Source organism: Pan paniscus, chromosome 12 (genome assembly GCF_029289425.2).
Source record: "Pan paniscus chromosome 12, NHGRI_mPanPan1-v2.0_pri, whole genome shotgun sequence".
Lineage (NCBI taxonomy): Eukaryota > Metazoa > Chordata > Mammalia > Primates > Hominidae > Pan > Pan paniscus.
In genome coordinates, this window is record NC_073261.2 from 103,407,390 (window position 1) to 103,433,512 (window position 26,123).

Below are 26,123 nucleotides of genomic sequence, written 5' to 3' on the forward strand. Positions count from 1 at the left end.
GCAAAAAATAAAGTGTGTATGCAATGTCTTCTAAATTGGATAATTTATAGGAAAGTGCTCGAAAGGCCTACAATGCTCTCCAGTGGGAGGTAACATTATTATGTTAATTGTTGCATTTGTTTTATTATCCTCACCTTAGGATTCTGGTTTCTGCCAAAGTTGAACATGGAAATAAATCAGTAGATGGCATGGAATTCCTGAAGGCCAGGTGCTGTTGAACAACCCACAGGCAGGGAAGCTGTCTTCCTGGGGCTCCTGCCTATCCAGTGAACATCCTGAAGATCCAGGGAACAATCAGTTCAGTCCTGATGGAGCAATCAGAAGCTGAAGGAAGAAACCCATCTGTGCTGTAAACCAAAGAGGGGAAGACCAATGATCAAATCCAGGCCACGTACCATCAGTTCAAACTGAAGGGAAAAGATACAGGCCTCCTAAACACAGAACAATTCCATCCTGACAAAGGGCTTAGAGAGAATCAGAAACACTCTTGCAAATATAGCAGAGAAAGAGGCGAGGCTGGAGAAAAAAATAGGCCAAGTAATAAGTGCGAGAGGGGATTGAAGCTAGTAATGACTCAAAAACGGCTGAGCTGCCGAACCTATTTAAAAATCCTCTTAAAAACAGAAGCAGAGAAGAAAAGAATCATGAACGGAAGTGGCACAGGGATGACCTTGAAGAATAATTAAACCAAAACCAAGTGAGGGGCTATTTTGCAGCTCGGAACATAGAGAAATCAGTGTTGGATGGCAGGATTCCGAAGGCATTAAGGGAGCTTGTGCTCTCTAAGCTAATTAGTTCACACATTTACAGTTATTTTGGGGAAAAGTAATAGGGATCTAAGGATGCTAACAAGAGAAGAGACTATAAAAGGTGGTTTCAATCTTGAACCACGACAGAAGGCTTATGGAAATGCAGTGCAATACGGCTGATGTCAACATGCAATGGGGATGTGAAGGAGGGACCCTGGCATCCAGAGGGTAATGGGGTCATTGGCAAGAACCATGATTGATTTTTTTCGAGAACAAAGGAGGTCCAACAATTGATTTTTTTTCTTGTGCACAGGAGTTGGCTGAATTTTAATAGATAGCATAAATCTTTGAACTTTACTCACACAGTTGGCACCAGGGTTCACATCATTTATTTCAAAGCTGAGGTAGCTTGGCTATATGGGCCCTTGCCACATGGATCTGGAGTGTCTGGAAAACCGCAGCAAAAGACAAGGCAGTGGCAGTTTATCCTGCTCATGGCTGGATGGGGAATAAATTATCCTGGTGAACGAAAGCTTCAGATGATTCTCAAATAGAGGATTCTGAAAGAGTCTCTGATAATGTGAAGTCCTACACCATGAGCTTAGGAAATTGTAAGATGATATTTGGCTGAGGGTAAAACTAGGTGCTGTCTTAGTAACGTCACTGTGCTTGAGAAGATTCTTACCTTTGATGGATGACTGGATTGTATGAATTCTTATGTTCCTTACATATTTGATATTTTATAGTGCTAGGAATAGTGGTTGTCATAATTTTCAAAGAGTGGGAAGAAGGCAGGCTAACCAGAGGTTAAGTTGGAATCCCAAGGGAAGAGAAGAATTTCTGGGGTACTGAGGAATGCAGACCGTTTGATGCTCTTCTTTCTTCATCTTATGCTGCGCTTCAGTTCCAAGACTAAATATGCTGTTTCTATTGCCCCCGCCATCTTGAAGCTTTGTACTTTTAATACCATAACCCATAACCCCTCTGATTCATGCATCCTCCATTGTTATTCCCAACTTGAGCTTTACTTCATTTTAGGTAGAATCTTCCCTATGAGAGTGCAGGGTAAATTAAAAACTTATATAGAGACCAAAAGGAATACATAATCTAGTACTTTAATGGCTTGATTTAGAAAGCCTTGTTGACAAAGCTACATAAGTCTGTAGTATTCTGAATGGGTAGGATGACAAAGTGATCAGAATTGATAAAATGAAAGAGGCTGATAGATGACATAAAATGTTCTGACTCATAATTCTCCTGAAAGCCCTCTCCCTGTATGACGCCATTGCCCTGGAAGCTCCCAGGGCAAATTTATTTTCCATTTTGCAGATGAGAATATTGAAACACAAGTCAAGGGACTTCTGGTTTCAGCTCTTACATGTAAACAGTTTGGAAGTCATCACTCTCATTCCTACATGAAAAAAAGCTGAACAAACTGAAAATCAATGACTTTTTCTTGGGCCCATCAGAGAATTAGGTCACAGAACAAACCAGCACTTTGAAATCTAGAGAAACAAGTGAATATCAAACAAAATCACAGCTGAAATCTGCTTACCTGGAGGAGAAGTCAGTTAAATGGTAATTGTGATGAATTGCTTGAGGCTGAGTGTGGACTAGTATCAAAATGAAAAACTCCTGGGGTCCACAGTCTTAGCGGGGATCCTAAGCTTTTCTGGGTTTTGCCTCTGTGAACCCTACTAGATTCTCACAGTAAAGAGCCAAGAAAGATGTCTCTTTGGCTCTGGCAGGCAGAGATGAAAAGTCACCATTATGAAATAAATTCAAAGCACCTCCACAAAAAAAGAGCCTGCTTTCCAGGGAAAAAGACTTTAGCAGTGACTTATCTCACCTGGAGGGAGGACATTTACTTGGCTTCAGCCCCCTCTAGACTTTCTGTCTCACCTAAGTAGGGGGGAGTAGCTAAAAACACTTGTGAAAGTCACAACCCAGGGACACAGAACCACTGAAAGACTGAGATTTAATCACAAGATTATGGAATGCTTCCCTTCCCTCACATCTTATTATTATACCAACAGGGCTCCAGTATAATCACAGTGGATTACAGCTGAAAAAACTACAAGATGCAAACTTCATCTAAGGTGGAGTTATTAGGGAAGCCCAAAGACAGCAGAGGAGACAAAAACAAGGGTGCTGGAAAAAATTTAAGTCTCTGCTATCTACAGCTACAGCACATATTAAACACAACCCACCTCTAAGCCAGATTAACATAAAACTTCACATTTACCCATTTACCTCGGTTCCTATTGCCACATACCTCATGTCTGGCTTTCGCCTAAACACCACAAGATATGTTAAAAAGGAAGAAGAAAGAGTCTGAAGAAACAAAGTAAGCATTAACCAGACTCAGACATAAAACATATGTTGGAATAATCAGATAGGGAGTTTAAAATACCTATGATTAATATATTAACGGTCCTAATGTGGAAAGTAAACATCGTGCAAGAACAGATTGGTATTATAAACAGAGAGATAAAAACTCTGAGAAAGAATCAAAAGGCAATACTATAAATCAAAAGTACTATACCAAAAATGAAGACTAATTTTATTTTTACTTTTTGTTTTTTATGATTTTTTTAAGTTCCGGGGTACACATGCAGGATGTGCAGGTTTGTTACATAGGTAAACGTATGCCATGGTGGTTTGCTGCAGCTGTCAACCCATCGCCTAGGTATTATTTGTATAAATTTATGGAGAACAAGTTTAATCTGGTCACATGCATTAATCACATAGCGGTGAAGTCAGGGCTTTTAGGGTATTCTACACCTGGATGTCTAACTTTCTTGCTATACCTGGGAAATTTGTATCATTTATTTTATTAAATAGGCTTTCTAAACTTTTTAAATTTTTATTCCCCCTCGGAAATACTGATAAGTTATAAGTTTATTTGCTTTATGCAGTCCAAAATGTCTCTAAGGCTGTTTTCATTCTTTTTTATTTTTGTCTGGCTGGATCATTTCAAGACCCGTCTTGAAGTTCTGAAATTCTTTCTTCTGCTGCTTCTTGTCTATTGCTGAAGTTTTCAAATGTATTTTGTAATTCCTTCAATGAATTTTTCAAAAATTTCTGTTGTGTGTGTAAGATATATATCTCCTTGGTAAATTTCTCATTTATATGCTGAATTGATTTGTCTAATTTCTTTGTGTTGGTTTTTGGATTTCTCTTGCATCTTATTACATGTTTTAAAAATAAATATTTGGAATTCTTTTTTTTTTTTTTTCTTGAGACAAGGTCTCACCCTGTTGCTCAGTCTGGAGTGCAGTGGTGTGATCACAGCTCACTGCAACATTTACCTCCTGGGCTCAAGCGATCCTCTCATTTCAGCCTCCTGAGTAGCTGGGAATACAGGCATGCGCCACCACACAGAGCTAGTTTTTGTATTTTTTTTTTGTAGAGACAGGGCTTTGGCATGTTTCCCAGGCTGATCTTGAACTCTTGAGCTCAAGCCATCTGCCTGCCTCAGCCTCCCAAAGTGTTATGATTACAGTCATAAGCCACTGTGCCAGGCCTGTTTTGAATTCTTTATCTGACATTTTGAGGATTTCTTTTTGGCTAGGATCTACTGATGAATGACTATTCCTTTGAGGTGTCATATTACCTTGCATTTTCATGTTTTTTGTTTCTTTATGTTGATATAGGCACATATGGAGCAATAATCACTTCTCATTTTTGAATTTTCTTCGGTTGGGGGAGTGTTTTTTCTTAAAGATGTGACTATAATGTTGGTTGGGTAGGCAAATAGATAATATGAACAATCCTATAGCTATTAAACAATTAAATAGTTAATAGCCTCTCAAAAAGAGGCAACAGGCCCAGATAGTTTCACTTGTGGATTCTACCAAGCATTCAAGGAAGAAATGATGCTAATTTTTCATAATCTCATCCATAAAAATAAGAGCAGAGGGAATACTTTCTGAATCATTCTATTAGGCCAGGATTATCCTAATACTAAAACCAGATAAAGACATTATAAGAAAGTGAAAGTGCAGATCAATAGTTCACATTAATATAAAAGCAACAATCCTGAACAAGATATTAGTAAATTAAATCCAGCATTGTATAAAAAGAATTATACACCACAACCAAATAGAATTTATTCCAAGGCTGTCTCAACATTAGAAAATTAACCAATATAATCAACCATCTTAACAGATAAAAAAGCAAAATCATATGATAATATAAATTGGTGCCGCAAAAGCATTTGGAAAAATCTGACAACGATTTAGGATAAAAACTCTCAGCAAACTAGGATTAGAGGGGAACTTCTTCAATTTGATAAACAATATCTACAAAAACCCTACAGCTGACATTTAATGGTGAGAGACTGAATGCTTTCTACCTAAAATCAGAAACAAGTCGAAGATATCTTCCCTCATCACTCCTATTCATCTTTGTACTAGAGTCCTACCTAATGAAATAAGAGAAGAAAAGAAGATAAAGTTATACATATTGGGCAGGAAGAAATACAACTGTCTTTGCTCCCAGATGACAAGATTGTTTATATAGAAATTCCTAAAGAATTGAAACAAAACAAAAACTCCTGGAACTAATATGTGAGTATAGCAAGGTCGTAGGACATAAGGCTAATATACAAAAGTCATATGCTGTCCTGTACACCAGCAGTGAACAATTGAAGTTTGAAATTTTAAAAATCAATTTACGTGAAGTCAAATGCTTATGTATAAATGTAACTGAATACATACAAGACCTATATGTGGAAAACTATAATATTGATGAACAAAATCAAGGAAAATTAATAATTGGAAAGATACTCTGTGTTTATGAGTTGAAAACACAAATCAGGGGACAAATTAAAGAGAGGGCTGGGACTAAACTCTGTTTTCAGATTTTTAAACCATAAAAGAATTTTAATTTGAGGAACTTAATTTTGATGCCTTATTAATAGGAACAATTTTAAACAATTCATCAATTGATTAACTGTCTAATTTGTTTATATCATTGCTATTAAAATGCAATGCATTGCTCAGAGCAAAAAACTCAAATAGTTTAAAAGGTGATGAAAAGTTTTTCTCCATTCTAAGAAGAAACTACAGTTATCAATGTCTTGGCTGTGTTTCCAGAAATTTTCTATCGTACACAGTCTTTCAGATGGTAAGTCAGAATCTGTGGCTAAAGAAGTTAGAGAGAATGTTGACTGTTCCATTTGTGAGATCTTGATATACCATACATACTTGTGAGCTTTTACTTTCTTCTTTGCATTGGTTTTAATTTTTAAAATAATACTAATTTTTATAGTTCACTAAAAGGATGAATTTTGTAGTTAACATGCAAAGTTTCTGGTTTCATTTGCCCTCTATTGCTTTTGTGCAAATAATCCAAGGGTGAGGTCAGGGTTGGTGAGATTTGACCTCTTCTTTTTGAGTATGCATTGAGTATCAATGTTTATGTGGAGTTTGGAAAGGAGAAAATATCTGGAAAAGAGAGAAAACAGGAGAGAGGACAGTACTGTTTCTCTCCTTGTCTGTCTCTTGCTTTTTCAGGACTGCTTAGTGGTGTGCAAAGGGGTGTTCCCAGGCCTTAACATCTACCCTGTGGATATCACTATTTTGGAAGCCTATTAGTTGCAGCAGTTAGACTCATATAAGTTCCTAAGCCTTTAAAACCTAGGACTGCAGTTTGGAACCTGAACCTGTGTAATTGTCTATGATATGATTGTGGATGCGGAAGTTCTGCATTTTTAAAAATTTCTCTCTGCCTCTCCACTCAAAGTCTCTTAGTCTCCTTCATTCAGCAACACCAGTGTGAAGTGAGAAGGGAAATGTGCAGAGAAATCTATCACACTCTTATGCTCATTATTTTCACCGCTGATACCTGGCACTGACTAAAATCAATTCCATCTCCCTATTTTCCATGTTTCTAATTTCTTGCAAACCATCACAGATATTGCAGATTTTAGTAGGCAAATTGCATACCATGCTAATGAACATAACAAATCAGTTGAATAAGCAGGAGCTTGATGTGCAAGAATAAGCACCGTGATAACACTGTTGCATGAAAGTTGCTTTGATCGGTGTTGTAAATGAGGCCTTTCTCCTGGGGGTTCCATGTGCTCTGAGGTTGAAGCGAACATGAACCTCTCCTCTGGGTCACACCACCAGCATCAGTGTGGGGCCCTTGGGTGTGGTGCCCTGGACTGAGGCTAGGGCTGAAGCTAGGCCTGGGACAAGGATTTGGAGAAGGAGAGAAATTGGAGAATGGCTTCCTGCTGCCCTTGAAGGCTTAAAATTTAGGAAGGGACACAGAACATTTGTATAATCTTACAAGCATTATCTTAGTGGAAATCAAATAATGCAATAGCCCGCAGTACTTTGAACAGTGCCAGAGTCTGTGTGGGAGTAAAGAGAAGCATTGGGGATGTTACCGGAAGATATCACAAGGCATAGGGTTATCCATGGTAACTTTTCAATTGTGATTGGCAAGCTGTCCTCAATTCACTATCTCGAGGCTCCATGGAGCAAGATCATGTTCCCAGATGTTCTCTTTTGGAGTCCAGCCAGATATGGCCACTAGCTTTGCTCAGAATTAGCTCAAAACTTGATGTCCTGTCTGAGATACTTTGGCTTAGTGACATTTCCCGTAATGGGGCACTCCCTGTCTATACAGGCATGTGCAACCCACTGACAGTAACTCCAGGGGGAGTCTGGTGGCTTTGATGTTTACCCCAATAGGCTTGAAAAACAGCATGTCTCTTCCTGGCATATCTTCCCTTTACTGGTTTTCATCTTTCCAGTGCTCTTGTCTTGGAGAAGATAATATAATTGTTATTGTTGTTTCACATCATTTCTTAGCAGAGGAATTGTTGTGTTTCCAATGCCTTGAAAGAATACCTTAGATTGTCCTGAAATAGTGTGATCTGAGACAAGTTGTCTATCAAATCTGTGGATGTGTGCAAGGGCAAGCTGGGTGAGTCAGATGCCTCCCGTCACCAGATGAATCACTGGAAAACTTATTAGGAACTGTCCAGTGGCAGGCTTAAATATATTTACTTGACGTCACTTGGTTCTTCTGACTTTAGCTTGCTTATTTCGGAAAGAAGGAGGGTGGTGCTGGGTGCTGCCAGCTGTCTTTGTCTGCTCTGGGGAGTGCATAGACCTGGAAGTGTTGATCTGTTATTGTACATTTGCAGAGTGCAAAGTTCAGAGTGGTCACAGAGCTTGATGGTATCTGAAGGATTCTGCAGCCTCCAAGTCAGAAGCAGCCCTCTTAAGTCTTGCATTAAATAAGGCCCCATCTTATAAGGAGGAAAATGAGGTGAAGCTGAAAATACACAGATTTAGTTAACTTACCCAGTGTCCCATCACTAGAGTGTATCAGAACAGTAAAAACACCTATCCTGTCCCCATGTGAGATGTTGATCTAACTTGGTGACTTTTTGGAAGCCTTCCTTTAGTGCAGATTCATTTCAAAGAGCTCATCTCAGGCCTGCTATCCTTAAGGAGAATGTGTGGGGTATGGAGGCTGCTTAAATCACCACCGAAAACATTTGAGGACTAAGGGAGTAGTTTTGACTCACTATTCACCTTTCTCCTTCTTTGAAGAATACACAGATTTCACTAAATTCACCCACACATCCACAACCCCTTCAATGCATTTATCATATCAAGTTTTCATTTTTATCTGCTGGCATAACTCAATGTAGGCCCATATTTAACCATCCTTATTGTGTTTTTCTAATTATACATTTTTTTCTTTGCCTCCAAACTGTCTTTTTAGGGATATGGCTTAGCTGTTTCTTTATGTTTTAAGGTTACAGTGGGAATTTATTTTTTCTCCTTCATGGCATCAATAAAGCTAAACTATATTCAGTACCAATACAAAGATATAGCTTTGTTGTTCCTTCACCAAGATCTTCACCCTTGCACTAATATAGTTTGATTAGGACAAGTTCAGCTCTGTGACAGTCTTTTTCACATATCTCTCTGGGACCTAATTTTGATATCTATAAAACAGGGATAGTTATGAAGCAGATGGGTCCAAACACCTCAAGGCTGTTGTGAGGACAAAAGAAGTTAATATACATGAATGAGCTCTCAAAGACCTTACATGGGTCCTTTGAGTAGGTGCATTGACACTTCTCTTTTGGTCCCTGCCTTCTGCCCTCACCCAGTCTCTCCTCTCATACTTCAGTCTCAGATGCATCACTGTGCCTCTGAAATGTTTCATTGCCACACTGCATATATTAGTTTACTATTATTTACTTATCTATGTTCTACCCTAGACTCTAGTAAATCTGAGATCTTTGCTTTGGTTTCTCTGTATTTGCGTTCATGGAGCAACTGGATTCCCAATTCTTAAATATTTGTTGAATAATTGAGTTATTGTTACCACCTATAACTGTGTGAAATAAAACCAAATATTTTTTCCATATTTATTAGGTCTGAGATAAACTATGTCTTGTTTTACGTAAAAATCACAAGAGCCTCATGATGTTGATGTTATTAACCTCTCTGTTTTATAGTTGAGAAATTGGAGGCAATTTGCCTAAGGACAGAGAGCAAGTAATACTGGCTAAGGTGGGATTTGAACTCAGGAAGTATGACTTCAGAGCCTTCATGCTTAAATAGCATACTGAAACATTTCTTGGGAGCAACAGTGGGGTTTGCAGTTATCCCAGCTGCTGGCTTATCTGAGCTTCAGCCAGCTGAAGTCAAGGGACCAGGGAATCTTAGAGTTGAAGTCCTCAGTTGTGATGACTTACCTGAATGCTCCACACATGTGACTGCTTCAGCCATTGGAATTGCGTGACCACTGAGCAGATTCCAGAACATGTTCTCAGTGGTGCACATCAGATAGGTCTTAGTCTATGTCCAGATGTGCTCTTTTCTGAGTGAAGTTTGTATTTTTTCTCTAGAATTTCTGTTAGTTGAATAATATCAGATTGCTAGAGATCTTTTTATTTGCTTTTGTTTATTTTAGTTCTATCTGCCTGAAGACATACTACTCTTTGGTCTTTCCTCGGGATGGGTCCTCTGTAGCAGACAAGTCTGCAACACCAACGTGCTTGTTTCCTCCTGCCTTCTCCTCCCTACATCCAAGTCCTTTTTGTTGTAAAGCAAACAAGACTGTTATTTTAAAACCACTGGCTCTGAGATGTGTCATCTTAATTTTCATCTTGACTTTCTTCCCTGCAGTCCTTCTATAAGCTAGAATTAAAAATTAGATATGTTTTGGAAATATGTTTAGAATTAGAAATAAGGTGTTCTCTTCCTTGTACTTTGAGCATTCCTCAGCCTTCTTTCCTCTCTCTTATCTGTTTTCTGACTTTGTAAATTGTTGTGTTGTAGTGGCTGCTCTATGAGGTAGTCTAACTTGTAATAAGGATGTGATGTGTAGTTGGAATGGCAGGTTCTGCAATGAGGTCACTGAATCCAGGACAGGTAAACAACATGTTATTTGTCTAACTTCAAAAAATCCTTGCAAATGCTCAATTTTTCTTGCCAGAGTTGATCCTCATTACCACATTTTCTTATTTACCAGGATGGGAGTAGGCTCACTTGAGGGAGAAATGCTATCCTGGTTAAGTGTATAGATAGACAACTTTTTCAGGGCCTCATAGGGCAAAAGAATGCTTGATCTGGATGTTCTCTTTACCTTAGAAGCATGTACCACTGTGGCCAGAAATCTAGAAATCTATATTTTTTATATGGGAAGTCATTCAAGTTTTTGAAAAAGTGATGTGCAGATCCTTGAGCATTCCCTGCTGCCTCAACTCTCTCCCTGAATATGGAGAGCTTGGAGACTATCTACCTTGTATCTAGGAATTTGGGAAGGATAGGCAACATTGCTCCCACCAAAACATAATTGACCCACTCCTGCCTCTGAGGCTTTGTTAATTGAATTATCATCCTGCAACACTTACTTCCATTTTTTTCTGACTGCATATCCTATTATTTAAGCTCAATTAAGGTGTTGCCTGCTCTCAGAAGCCTTACCTGACAAAGAAAGTCAACAGTCCTCCTCTGTATTCTGATAGTTCTTGCTGTCTCTAGCCATCATCTAGCATAGGCTTTTAATTAGTTTTCTTCATGCTTAATATTTTCCACTAGATTGTAAGCTCTTCAAGGCCAATGGCTCTGCCCTTTTCAATCTTTGTATGACCAGAGGCCTTCTAGCACAGAGATTTGTTTATAGTAGGTGTGAAATAAATGTGTGATATTGGCAGATTTATGAGCATGCCCTCTAATACAAGACATATGGAGTTCATTGGCTTGGTGCTTGAGTGTCACCGCCCCCACACCTCCACCCTTTTCTCCAGGTTATCCTCTTGGCCTGGCCCAGCTGAAGCTGTGGAAAGTAGATAAATCATCCAGCTCCTAGGTCAGACAGCTCAGAGACAAATGAACACAGCAGGTCGTTGCCACTATAATGATGCAGTGGCTGTTCTGTTTGCCAGTTACTGGACAAACAATAGATTTCCTTCCTTCTCTTAACTTTAATTCCATTTCTCATAAGCCTGAAATTGCAGTTGCTTTTTCCAACTTCTTTTCCCCCCACCCTGCCCTAGTTCATGTCAGTGTTACCTTAACTAACATTTTTATGGCTTGAAAATCAATTCAGCACCAGATATAAAGACATTCTCTGTCTCAAGCCTTTGTTCTCCCCACTAGCCTCACACCCTCCATTGGCCCAGTGCTGTAGCTTCGAACCTGCTTCAGGGTCTCTAGTCTCTGATTCCCTTTTTTGTTTGAACTTTTGTTAGATCTGCATTGATGTTTATGAGATAGACTTTCTCTTGCTCTCCTTTCATTGATTTATTTTCAGATAACATAATCTTGGTAATTATGAAGTTGAAAAGATATTGGTTTGAACAATCCTTGTTAATCGTAAGCCTCACTTATTTTACCCTTTTCAACTTAATGATCTTGGAAGACGGAAAAGAGATTCTGGGCTTAAAGCGGGAGGTTTGGAAAAGATTTCACTGGTTCTCAATGGCCAGGCGCAGAGCCGTATTTAAGATCCTTTACCATAGAGATTGAGATTATTTTGTCAGTTCTTTCTTTAGGCCAGCTATGCTGTCTTTAAATTCAGCACCATGGATAGAGGAGATTAGGGGCAGGGATGCATGAAGCAAAACCCTGCCTGGGGAAGTTTTAGTAGCACACAAAATGATTACTTTTATTCTCAGGAATGGTCTTATGAGTTGAGAAGCCCTATACAGGACACCTTTGCTGCCCTGAATGAACACCTGAGCTGAAATAAGTTTTACTAAAAAGCATTCATGTCGAAATAAAAATATTAAGATTTGAATTCCAGTCTTTATGTTTCCTAGGTACATGACTTTGTGCCTGGTAAACTTTCTGAGAACCAACTTCTGCTGTACAGATATGTTTGGGAAACTACTACCCTGAGAAGATGTAGAGTGTACTTCTAAGTTGGGTTTACATTCTGGCTCTACTCTTTACTTTGGGATCTTGGACAAGTTACTTAAATTTTCTATGGCTGTTTTCTCATCTCTTAAGAAGGTGAAAGGGGTACTTTATTCAAAATGTAGATGGGAGACTTAAGTGAGATATTACATGAAAAATTCTTAGGAGAGTATATGGCATACAGTAAGTGCTACATTATCATCACTATAATTAATAAAATTACTGTAAAAATTACATGAGATAATATATGTAGAAAGTTGGACAGGGACTAGCCATGCAGTAATTCTGGTTATACTTTCTTTTCTCCTCATTGATGTTTGCAATCACTCCATTCCTTTGCATTAAGCATTTACCTCAAAGACTTATAGCACCCTTGGAAGAGGATTTATTCTCTTGTACACCTGTGTATGTTTGAATTAGTTCGTCACTTACTGTGGGACAGAAAAACGTAAAAGTTCTGGGTGCTAGAGCTAGGGAGAGTGGGCCAGGAAAGAAAGGATAAAAGATTGCTGTACTGTTTTCTGGTTTGTTGAAGGGGTGAGTGTAATTTAGAGAATTAAACGCTAGGAGTCCTCTTCATGATCCTATGCAAAAGGCTCACCATCCACACATCATAGCTGCAGGCTTGTTGTGATTTGCTGTATGAGACTCTAGAATCTTATTGAGAATGGAAAAGAACTCATATAATATGCATAGAAATCCAGAAGCTCCGCCTAATGGTCTTGGAAATTGTGCCTCTAAACAGGGATCCTTTTGCTTCATTCATTCATTTATATATTCACATATTGTACATTAATTCATTTATACTCAATAAGCATTTATTGATAATTTACTGTATCTAGGCATAATGTTAAGGATTATAGCAGAGAAATATGATTTAGACTAAAGGCTGCCATCAGGCATTGGGGAACACAAAACATATATGAAAATCATTAATTAAGTGAATCAATAAATATTAAGTATTTAATATTGTGTCTGGCAAATAATTGGGATTTAATTTTTGTTAGATGAGTTTACTGTAAGTTTTTATTATTTATACTATCAAGTTTGATGAATTACTGTCTACATATGGGGTTTACAGGAGGAGTGAGATATTGCTCTGTTGGGGGCTGAAAGGAGATATCTTCAGAAAGGAGGTTGCATTTGAGATGGGCCTTGAGGCAGGGGTATAACTTGGTCATGGACAAATGGAAAGGAAGTGGGTCTCTAGCTGAAAGGTATGGTGTGAACCACAAGGCAGTAGGAAATCACAGGAGATTGATCATGAAAAAATACCAAGTACTTTGAAGTAGAAGAAACATTATGTACAAGTATTGAGAGATGAGACTGGGAAGGTAGGTTAGAGATTTATCTTGGTAGCTTTGAGTGCCAGGCTGCAGACTTTGGGCCTTGTGGTGTGAGTGAAGGGGTATCATTCAAAGTTTTATTTATTTATTTATTTATTTATCACTCCAGATGAATAATCAGGTCTTGATCTGTTTTTATAATAAAAAAATTGACAGCAGTCAACGGTAACACCATAGTTGCTATTCTTTTTAATGAAATTGTCCTGTGAGAATTCCAGGTATACAAAATGAACCCACCTAGTCATCCAAATTTTGGATAATAATCTCTTGATTTGTGATTTTCTATTTACAGATTCACCCATGTCTTCCTAGGATCCAGCATCCAAACCTGGACCAAAGGCCTCGGATCCTCAGCAATGGGGGTGCATCTGGTGATGGTGTTCATGCTAAATTTGTGCCAAGAGACACCTGTACTTGTGGGAGAATTAATATTTCACTTCTGTTTAGGTTTCTCTTCTGGGAGCTGCTATCACTGAATACATAAAGAAATTGAGCCTATATGATTTCAATCTTCACCTTCTGATGCTGATGAAACAGGATTCTATTCAGGTGAGTGGGCTGAGGAGCCACGAGGTTAAGGGAAGTTCTGTGGGATATGAGGGTATCCTTTACTCCATTTCCTGTTTTCCCTCCTCTTTCCTCTTTCTCTCCTCCTCTTTCCTTTCCCCTCCCCTCCTCTCCCCTCCCCTCTCCTCCTCCCCTCCCCTTTGCTCTCCTCTCCTCTGCCTTTTTGTGTTAGTCAGGGTTCTCTAGAGGGACAGAACTAATAAGATAGATGTATATATGAAAAGGAGTTTATTAAGGAGTACTGACTCACAGGATCACAAGGTGAAGTCCCACAGTAGGCCACCTGCAAGCTGAGGAGCAAGGAAGCCAGTCCAAGTCTCAAAAGTACGGAAGCTGACAATGCAGCCTTCAGTTTGTGGCCAAAGGCCTGAGAGCCCCTGGCAAACCACTGGCATAAGTCCAAGAATCCAAAAGCTGAAGAACTTGGAGTCTGATGTTTTAGGGCTGAAAGCATTCAGTGTGGGAGAAAGATGAAGCCCAGAAGACTCAGCAAGTCTGCTCTTCCATCTTCTCCTGTGTGCTTTATTCTAGTCACACTGGCAGCTGATTAGATGGTGCCCACCCAGACTGGGGGTGGGTCTGCCTCTCCTAGTCCACTGACTCAAATGTTAATCTCCTTTGGCATCACTCTTACAGACACACCCAGGAACAATAGTTTGAATCCTTCAATCCAATCAAGTTGACACTCAATATTAACCATAATGTCTCCCCTCCTCTCTCCTCCTCTTCTTTCCCCTCCACTCTTCTCCCTCTCTCAACATGCATATGCACTTGCACACAAGACGCATATATGCACATCATATGGAGCCTCAGGCAAGATTATATGAAAGTCAGCTTCAACCTTGATATGGTTTGGCTCTGTGTCCCCACCCACATCTCATCTTGTAGCTCCCATAATTACCACATGTTGTGGGAGAAACCCAGAGGGAGATAATTGAACCATGGGGGCAGGTCTTTCCTCTGCTATTCTCGTGATAGTGAATAGACTCATGAGATCTGATAGTTTTAAAAACTGGTTTCCCTTCACAAGCTCTCTCTTTCTTTGCCTGCTGCCATCCATGTAAGATGTGACTTGCTCCTCCTTGCCTTCTGCCTTGATTGTGAGGTCTCCCCAACCATGTGGAACTGTAAGTCCATTAAACCCTTCTCTTTTGTAAATTGCCCAGTCTTGGGTGTCTTTATCAGCAGTGTGAACATGGACTAATACAGTAAATTGGTACTGGGAGTGGAGTGCTACTGAAAAGGTACCCCAAAATGTGGAAGTGACTTTGGAACTGGGTAACAGGCAGAGGCTGGAACAGTTTGGAGAGCTCAGAAGAAGGCAGGAAAATGCAGAAAAGTTTTGAACTTCCTAGAGACTTGTTGAATGGTTTTGACCAAAATGCTGATAATGATATGGACAATAAGGTCCAGGCTGAGGTGGACTCAGATGGAGATGAGGAACTTGTGGAAAACTAGAACTCTTGTTATGTTTTAGCAAAGAGACTGGCAGCATTTTGCCCCTGCCCTAGAGATTTGAGGAACTTAGAACTTGAGAGAGATGATTTAAGGTATCTGGTGTAAGAAATTTCTAGACAGCAAAGCATTCGAGAGGTGACTTGGATGTTATTAAAGGCATTCAGTTTTAAAAGGGAAACAGAGCATAAAAGTTCAGAAAATTTGCAGCCTGACAATACAATAAAAAAGAAAATCACATTTTCTGAGTAGAAATTGAAGCCAGCTGCAGAGCTTTGCATAAGTAACAAGGACCCAAATGTTAATCATCAAGACAATGGGAAAAATGTCTCCAGGGCATGTCAGAGACCTCTGTGGCAGCCCTTTCCATCACAGACCTGGAGGCCTAGGAGAAAAAAATGGTTTTGTGGGCTGGGCCCAGGGCTGCTGTGTCCAGTCTAGGGACTTGGTGTCCTGCGTCTCAGCTGCTCTGGCTGTGACTAAAAGGGGCCAAGGTACAGCTTGGGCTGTGGCTTCGGAGAGTGTAAGCCCAAAGCCTTGGCAGCTTCCACGTGGTGTTGAGCCCACAGGTGCACAGAAGTCAAGAATTGAGGTTTGGGAACTTCCACCTAGATTTTGGAGGATGTGTGGAAATTCCTGGATGCCCAGGCAGAAGTTTGCCACAGGGGTGGGACCCTCATGGAGAACTTCTGCTAGGGCAGTGGGATCAGAGCCCCCACACAGAGTCCCTACTAGGGTACTGCCTAGTAGAGCTGTGAGAAGAGGGCCATCACCATCTTCCAGACCCCAAAATGGTAGATCCACTGACGGCTTGCACCTTGTGCCTGGAAAAGCTGCAGACACTCAATGCTAGCCTGTGAAAGCAGCCAGGAGGGAGGCTATGCCCTGCAAAGCCACAGGGGCAGAGCTGCCCAAGATGATGGGAACCCACTTCTTGCATCAGCATGACCCAGATACGAGACATAGAGTCAAAGGAGATCATTTTGGAGCTTTAAGATTTGACTGCCCCACTGGATTTTGAACTTGCATGGGGCCTCTAGCCCTTCTGTTTTAGCCAATTTCTCCCATTCAGAATGGCTGTATTTACGCAATTCCTGTTATCCCCATTGTATGTAGGAAGTAACTTTATTTGCTTTTGATTTTACAGGCTTATAGATGGAAGGGACTTGCCTTGTTTCAGATGAGACTTTGGACTGTGGACTTTTGAGTTAATGCTGAAATGAGTTAAGGCTTAGGGGGACTGTTGGGAAGGCATGATTGGTTTTGAAATGTGGAGACGTGAGATTTGGGAAGGGTCAGGGTGGAATGATATCATTTGGCTCTGAGTCCTCACCCAAATCTCATCTTGTAGCTCCCATAATTCTCATGTGTTGCGGGAGGGACCCAGTGGGAGATAATTAAATCATGAGGGTGGGTCTTCCCTATGCTGTTCTTGTGATAGTGAATAAGTCTCACAAGATCTGATGGTTTTAAAAATGGGAGTTTCCCTGCACAAGCTCTCTCTCTCTCTCTTTTTGCCTGCTGCCATCCATGTAAGATGTGACTTTCTCCTGCTTGCCCTCTGTCATGTTTTTGAGGCCTCCACAACCATGTGGAAGTGTAGGTCCATTAAACTCCTCTCTTTTGTAAATTGCACAGTCTTGGGTATGTCTTTATCAAGAGTGTGAAAATGGACTAATACAGACCTGCAGTTGGGTGTTTGGCTTTGTCAGCCCCTGGTCCTATAACTGACACAATAGCCCCTCCTATTCTTTCAAACATAAAAAGTAGTTTCCATGCTGGTTTAGTTGCATGGTGGTAGTGATTGTGAGGTAGACCCTAAAATAGATCATGGCAGCTCAGCTGTCTCATTGACCTGGGCATATTCAGACTGTATAGAAATGATTAGAATGTGTAAGTATAAAGCACCTTCAGAGAGTGGTTGAATTTGGAGAGGAGCTTTGGCAAGGAATTAAACCAGCTCCAGGTACCTCTAAGCAGCTGAGTCTATTGAAGACAGATGTGAGTTGTCCTTTGTATGAAATGTGGCAGCCCAGAAGTCATCCCTCTTTGTGCAAGAACAGCCTTGTTTATTCAATCAATTCCTATTTGAGCACCTACTGTGAACCAGGATTGTGCTGGGCCTTAGGGAGACAGCAGTAAACAAGGTAGATGAAAACCTCCGCAGTCATGGAGGTCACTTGTGAAACAGATAGAATGGTCATTTCAGTGGCTTGGTCTCCAGAGGTTGCTCCCTACTTATCGCTCTCAATAGATTTTAGTGAAATACTTTGGATCAGAGATGGGAGTGTATCGGACCCCATTCATGGGAGGGATTTGAAGTACCAGATCATAGCCAGCTGACCAGATTCAAGCAGGAGGACAGGGATGGAAGCATCTACTGTGGGGTGGATCTCTGGTGGGATGGCTTTTTCAGTTGGCTCTTGACCATTTGAGTTTATATGGAGGGCAATGGGAGCCAAGAAGACAGAGAAGACCAAATGCCAAAAAGATTCAGGAAGGCTTCTCAGGGTCAGTGACTTAATGGACTTTCAGAGAGAAAAAGTTTTCTTTCAAATAAGGGATTAAACAGTAAGTCAATATTGAATTGACTGAAAATTGGGCTGACTTTTGAGATAACAGAGAGGTGCCTAAGAAAACCATATAGAATGACAAAGATTGAACAGATTTGCCCTAGGCTTGAAGGTCTGTAGCCTGCATCTTCCTCCAATGCTTTTTTCCTCCTTTTTACTCCTGCATTTGCATTGTTACTGGCACAGCCTTTGGTATCTTTCTAGGATCCCTTCACTGGCCTGTCTGCTACCAAATCCTGCCACATCGTACCACAGTCATGTGTCACTAAATGACATGGATATGCTCTGAGAAATGCACCACTGGGTAATTTTGTCATTGTGAAAACATCATAGAATGTTCTTACATAGACCTAGATGGAATAGCCTGCCACACACCTAGGCTTTACGGTAGAGCTCAATGCTCCTAGACTGAACACCTGTACTTGCATGTGATTGTATTTAATACTGTAGGCAATTGTAACACAATGGTAGGTATTTTCATATCTGCACGTAGAAAAGGTACCATTAAAACATGGTCTTATAAGATCATGGAACCACTGTCATACATGCCGTCAGACATTGAAATGTCATTGTGCAGTGCATGACTGTATAAGCCAAACTCTATACCTGGCCTTCACCGGACACAGACCAGCCTTATCACACCAGATGCAACACAGATCGTTCTGTTTCTACCAGAGATCCTGTGGCAGCCTGCGGCTCAGAGGCCTCTGTGGGCAAGCTCCGTGGAGCTGGGCCTGCTGGCTCTTTTGTTTGCACACACCAAATTTGAGATGGGCTATCATTAACCAAATGGAGAGCAGCTGTGCTTACTGAGACAGTGTGCCTCCTCAGATCTGTGGACATGTCAGAATTTTTTTTTAGCCAGAATGTTTGGCTCTAGAGGCCTCAGAAATATGTGAAGCAGCCTTAGTTAAGGTTCTAAAAGATCCCCCTTCTCTCTGGCTTCATATAGCCTGGGCTGACCTAGTGGTGTAGCCTCAAGTTCCTCAGTTAGGGGATCATGCCTTTAGGATGAATAGGGTTTTCCCTTTTAAAAAGCAAATTCCTCTAGCAAGATCTCATATTAAGCAGCTCCCAGCCAATGACATGTATTTTGGTGTGAATTAAGGGCTGGTAATTTCCTCTAGAAATTAAACAAAGAGCTGAAAAAGGAACAGGTGAGAGAGATAAAAGTCCTGAGTGAGACTACCCTCACCTGGAGGATACCAGGTATGAGACATTCACAGATGGAAGGCAGGGTTGCCAAAGACTAAGTTTGCACACCTCAAGATTGTGTCCAATGTTGTCCTAGATGAAACAAGATTAATTTTTATTTGTTGTTGCTCTATTGTCAGAGGCATGGTGAGACAGACCTCATTACCCTCTCTTCTCTTTCCCACACATCCTCTATTTACCTCTCCATTTCCTTATCTTGTTTCTGTTCTCAATGGCCCAGGATTCAGGTTGCAACCAGTAGCCCTCAGTGCCTGTCAGCCATGCATTTCTAGGAAGCTAAGAATGACTTATGGGACATCATTTCCAGAATGGAGGTGTTCACAGGCCCTCTCCCCAGTGAAACAACCACAACTGGTGAAAATTATATACATTAAAATTTTTTAAAGTCGCTGAGCATTGTCTTTGGGCCATACAGCAGATGAAGAAATATTTATTCAAGAAAGCTTACTGCATCTTGGTAAGGACGGGAGTACATGGCATTTGATCCGCAATTTGCTTCCTCCCTTCCTACTCTCTCAGCTCACAATGAGGGAATTTCCACACTGGGCAGGTACAACCAAAAATAAAGGACTCCTTCTTCACTCAACTTCCAGTGGAGGGCGTCAGTGTCTCCAAGGGGTAGGGACAGGCCACCAGCATTTTACATCCTCACCACATCTCTGTGTATCAGAGGGTCTATTCCAGGCAAGAATGGCTGAGAGATCTGGGGCTGTCTTCCTCCACTTATGCCATACTAATAGGGCAGAAGATCTATCCCAGGCATGGCAGCCAGGAATAGAGGGCCCCATCACCTCACCCTAGCTTGGGTAAAAGTCTCTATGCAAGGAGAGGTAAACCACAAAGACTGGAGGCTGCCATACCACCCCAAGGTGACACGCATAAAACTCACAAAGCAGGTGTGTGACTGAGAGAAGTAGTTTTCTGTCGCTGACCCTCAGTTCTAGAGCAGTGCTGCAGATTTGTTACCCAAGGGGAGAGGCAGGGCACAAGATCAAAAAGCACTGAAGCTCTCCCAAGGCTTAGGGGCTTTATTTTTTACCACCATGTAAGATAGCACAAACCTAAGAGTGCTCTTAGAAACAATGGGGATTTTGGTGACATGCAATTAAGAGGGGACTTGTTGCTCCATGAAAGCAACAAGCTTAACCTCAGACCATCTAGAAATTTACTGGAGGGAATTATGGAAAGAGACAGCTAAGAGATAGTTTCTTCAGAGACTGGCCTCAAAGATTACCCCTGCAAAGGGACCTAAATTTAATTGCATCAGACTCTGGAGCAATTTATGCCTCAGGGTACTATAAAACATAATAGAACAATTAGCCAGCAATTAGTGGGGGCTAATAGCTGGGCATGATATAAATGGAGCCAGACAACAGAGATATCAGGGAAAGAGACAGTCAAAGACAGCACTAATAAAACCACTGCCATCTCAGGGTGACAGTGTACATGCCCAAGGATGCCTCCTCTGAGTGGCGACATCAGAGGCTGCATCCTTGGGGGAAACAGACCACTAAAATAACCTAGTCAAGTCACTAAAATAAACAGGCAAACAATAACATCATCAACATCAAGCTGCAGAGCAAGGGATCAGCATGCAGAATTGTTACAATATATCATCTAAAATGTCCAGTTTTCAATAAAAAATTATGAGATGAAAAGAAATAGAAGAGTGTGACTGATACATGGAAAAAAGGCAGGTCATAGAAACTGTGAAGGGCCTAGATGTCAGACTTAGCAGACAAATACTTCAAAGCAACTATTATAAGCATATTCAAAGAACTGTAGGAAACTATGCTTAGAGTGGCAAAGGAAGGAAGGCATAATGATGTTTCATAAAATAGAGAATAATGACAAAGAGATACAAATGATAGAAAATAGATATTGTGAAGGTGAAAGTATGGTAACTAAAATTAAAAATTTACCAGAAGGGCTTAATTGTATAGTTGAGCTGACAGAAGAATCAGAGAACTTGAAGAAAGATCAACAAAGATTACGCAGTCTGAAGAATTAAGAGAAAAAAATGAAGAAAAATAAACAGAGCCTCAGAGAAATAGTGGACACATATGTGTAACTGGAGTACCAGGAAGAAAAGAGAAAAAAGAGAACAGAAGAAATATTTGAAAAATCATGGCTGAAAACCTCTGAAATTTGATGAAAGCCATTCATCTATACACCTAAGAGCCTCAATAAATTCCAAATATAATAAACACAAAGAAATCCACACTTAGACGTATCATAGTAAAAATACTGAAAGACAAACAACACACAAAAAAATCTTGACAGCAACAAGAGAAAAGTACTCATCACATACAAGGGGACCTCGATGAGATTATCAATTAACTTTCTTCCATCAAAGACAGTGAATGGAATGACATAGTTAAAGTGCTAGAGAAATAAACCTGTCAACCAACAATCTTATAGCCAACACAACAGTCTTTTGAAAATGAAGATAAAAGAAAAACATTTCCTGATAAACAAAAGCTAAGAGAATTTGCTGCTAACAGACCTGCTTTATAAGAAATACTGAGGAAGTTCTTCAGGTAAAAGCAGGTGATCCCAAACAGTAATTTGGATGTACATGGAAACAACAACAACAAAGAGTAAAGATAATTATGCAACTATAAAGTAAAGTATAAAAGCATATTTCTTTTTCCTTAACTGATTTAGGAAGCAGTTGTGTTAAACTATGCATGTAATTGTATTATCAGACCTATTACATATAGAAAGGTAATGTATTTGACAATACAAGCACAAAACAGATATGTGGGAGCAAAGCTGTATTGGAAAAAGGAAATAGCACTAGAGAGTAACTTGAGTCCACAGGAAAAAAGGACCAGAAATGGCAAATAAGGGCGACAGAGTGAGACTCCGTCTCAAAAAAAAAAAAAAAAAAAAAAAAGAAGAAGGCTAATACAACACACTCCATAAATAAATACTTGTTATCCTTTGTTCTCTTATCTTCTTTAAAAGACAAAGTTATATAAGGTAATTATAACTATGTATTTTTGTATAATGATGTAATACAATAACTGTATATTATATATCTAGATGTAATATGCACATCAGGAATACCACAAAAGGGGGAGGAATAAATGAATAGGGCTATATAGGAGTAATATTGCTTTGTCTCACTGGAACTAAATTAGTGTAAGTCTGAAGTAGAGTAATATTGCTTTGTCTCACTGGAACTAAATTAGTGTTAAGTCTGAAGTATATTCTGATAAATTGATATGAATATGGTAAGCTCTAAAGCAACCACTAAGAAAATAACTCCAGGGTACAAAAAAGTAGAAAGAATGAGTAAGATCTAGTAGTTGATAGCACAAAAGGGTGACAATAGTCAATAATAATTTAATGGCGCATTTTAAAATAACTAAAAGAGTGTAATTGGATTATTTGTAACACAAAGGATAAATGCTTTCAGTGATGGATACTCCATTTATCCTGATGTGAATATTACACATTGCATGACTGTATCAAAATATGTCAGGTGCCCCATAAATATATACAGCTCCTATGTATCCACAAAAATTAAAAATATGCAATTTAAGGAAAGAAAATAACTTCCAAAATATGGTAAAAAATTATTAAAGGAATTAAAATGTTACAGTGGAAAGTATTTGATTAATGCAAAAGAAAGCAGTAAAGGAGGAATAGAGAAACAAAAAGTTAGAGACATATAGAAAACAAAAGTTATAATGGCAGCCATGAATTCAAGTATAACAATAATAGCATTAAATGTAAACAGATTAAACAACCCAATCAAAAGGCAGAGATTGTCAAATTGGGCTAAAAACAAAAACCATGATTCAACCAAATGATGTCTACAGAGTAAATATTTTAAATTCAAAGATACAAATAGGCTGAATGGAAAAGGATAGGAAAGGTTATATCATGTGAACATCAACATAAGAAACCAGGAGTGGCAGTACTAACTTCAGACAAAATAGACAAAAAGCAGAAATCAAGTTAATAGACATAAACAGGAACATTTTATAATGATAAGAGGAGTGTTTATCTATTATGATGATATAACAATTACCATATGTACAACTAACAGTGCCTCCAAGTACTTGAAGCAAAAACTGTCAGAATTGCAGCGAAGATAGGCAATACAAAAAATAGTAGTTGGAGGCTTTAATATTCTACTTTCAATAATGGATAGAACAACTAGGCAGAAGATTAACAAGAAAAGACTTGAACAATACTATGAATCAAGTAGTCCTAACAGAGCTCTATAGAACACTCCACCTCAAAAGAGGCAAATACAAATTATTCTCAGATGAACATAGAACGTTCTCTAGGATAGACCATATGGTAAGCCATGAATAAGACTTGATACATTTAAAAGAATTAGAATTATAGAAAGTGTGATCTGTGATCACAATAGAATGAAATAATAATAGCAAAATATCATAAATATAGAGAAATTGAACAATCCACTTCTAAATAAACAATGGGTCAAAGAAATCAAAAGAGAAATTAGAAAATATTTTGAGATGAAGGAAAGGGAAAACACACATAAAAAATCTCAAAGCAGTGTTTAGAGGAAAATGTGTAGCTTTAAAAAATTGTATTAAAGAAGAAGATCTCAAATCAATAACCTAACCTTTCATCTTAAACAGTGAAAAAAAGGAGCACACTAAACCTAAAGCAGACACAAGGAAGAAAATAAAAATAACAGAAATTAATGAAATAGAGAATAGAAAAACAATAGAGAACGTAAGCAAAAGCAAAAGCTATTTCTTTGAAAATATCAAGAAAATTGACAAATCTTTAGCTAAACTGACCAAGAAAAAGAAAAGACTCAAATTATTAAAATCAAGCATGAAGGAGGGGACATTGCTACTGACGTTACAAAAATCAAAAGAATTAGAACACTATGCACGTTTGCATAGCAATTTAGATATTAAATAATTTTAATAAAATGGACAAATTCTTAGACATGTATTATCAAATTGACTCAACAAGAAATAGAAAATGTGAACAGACTTCTAACAAGTAAAGAGATTGAAATAGTACATACAAAACTACAAAGAAAAGTCCTGGCCCAAATTGCTTCACTGGTGAGGAAGAAGTCATACTAATTCTTTACAAACTTTTCCAGAAAAGGTAAGGGAACATTTCTCAAGTTATCCTATTAGGCCAGTATTATCTTGATATCAAAACCAGACAAAGACATCACAAAAAAAAAAAAAACTACCAATGAACATTCCTTATGAATATAGAGGCAAAATCCTCACTGAAATACTGAAAGACCTGGTCTGGCAACATATATAATGGATTATATACCATGACCAAATAGGATTTATCTAAGAATGCAAGGTTGGCTCAACATATGAAAACCAATTAATATAATACACCATATCAATAGAATAAAAGACAAACCACATAGTTATCTTAATAATTTCAGGAAAAGCATTTGACAAAATTAGCACAATTTCATAAAATATTCAATAATCTAGGAATAGAAGGAAATTCCTCAATCTGATAGAGGTCATTTATTAAAAATCCATAGGCGCTTATCATCATTAATGGTGAAAGACTAAATGCTTTCTCCCTAAAATCAGGAATAAAATGAGGATGTCCACTCTGATCACTTCTACTCAACGTTGTTGAATTCTGGATTGGACAATTATTCAAGAAAGTGAAAAGACATCCAGATTGTAGAGGAAAAAGTAAAACTGTCTCTATTAGCAGCCAACATAATCCTGTATATATAAAATCCTAAGGAATCCACTAAAAAACTCTTGGAAGCCATAAATGAGTTCAGCAAGCTTACAGAGTATAAGATACATATGAAAAGACAATTGTATTTTCATACTCCAGTGATGAACCCTCCAAAAGTGAAATATACAATTTATTGCAGTGGCATCAAAAAGAAAATAATTATAAATTAACAAATGAAATGCACAATGTATACTCTGCAAGTTACAAAATATTTTGAAAGAAATTAAAGAAGCCTTAAATAAATGTCCTGTTTAGAAAAGCTTTGTCTGTTTCAAGGTCATGAATATATTCTCCTGTTTTCTTCTAAGAGTGTTGTTTCATAATTCATATCTAGTTCTACAATCCATCTGATTTTTTTTTTTGCATGTAGTATGAGGTAGGGTTTAGGATTCACTTTTTTCTATATGGATATACAATTGATCCAGTACAATTTGTTAAAAGATCAGTATTTTTCTTCTGCACTGCAGTGGTATTTTTGTCATAAGCCAAGTGACTCTATGTGAGTCAGCTTCTGGATTTTCTATTTTGTTCCATTGGTCTGTCTACCCTTGTGCTGATACTACACTGTCTGTCTTAATTAATGTAGCTTTATAGTAGATGTTGATATCTGATATAGAGGATATCAGCCTTCTCTTAGTTGGTATTTTCCGGGTTTATCTTTTTCAACCCATTTACTTTCTACCTTTCTTCAATTTTTATCCACTCAGCCCCGCGAGATTGCCAAAACGTCTGCTGTTTTCTGTGCTTTTTATCAGTGGTTCTCTGCCAGGTATGTGTGTCAAGAATTGGCTATTTCTCCTAGTGGAAACGTGGCCAGCTAACCTCTGTCTGCTTCTCTTTGCTCAGAGATTTTGGCTCCTCAAGTCCTAAATTGATTTATTTCTTGGTATTTTTTCCTAACTTTTCTAGCTGTTCAGCAGAAACATTGGTCTGCTTACACAACTCTATCCTAGCATCCTAGCTGGAAGCAGATGTCCTAGGACCCCTGATATTTAACTTGCATATTTAAAAGCAGATATTACATCAGAAAATCTGTATTTTTCCAAATTATTTTTTTAAAAAGGAATAACATTATTATTTTAA

At 38.9% G+C, this 26,123-nt stretch overlaps 1 non-coding gene across 1 annotated transcript in view; it reads left to right on the forward strand.

The window, feature by feature from the left end:
- LOC117979007 (uncharacterized) overlaps positions 1 to 26,123 on the forward strand; it is a 299,614-nt gene that overhangs the window by 212,887 nt on the left and 60,604 nt on the right. The window contains exon 3 of the transcript XR_008955283.1: positions 13,948 to 14,049. This is a non-coding gene — a transcript (uncharacterized LOC117979007). The remainder of the gene's footprint in view (positions 1 to 13,947; positions 14,050 to 26,123) is intronic.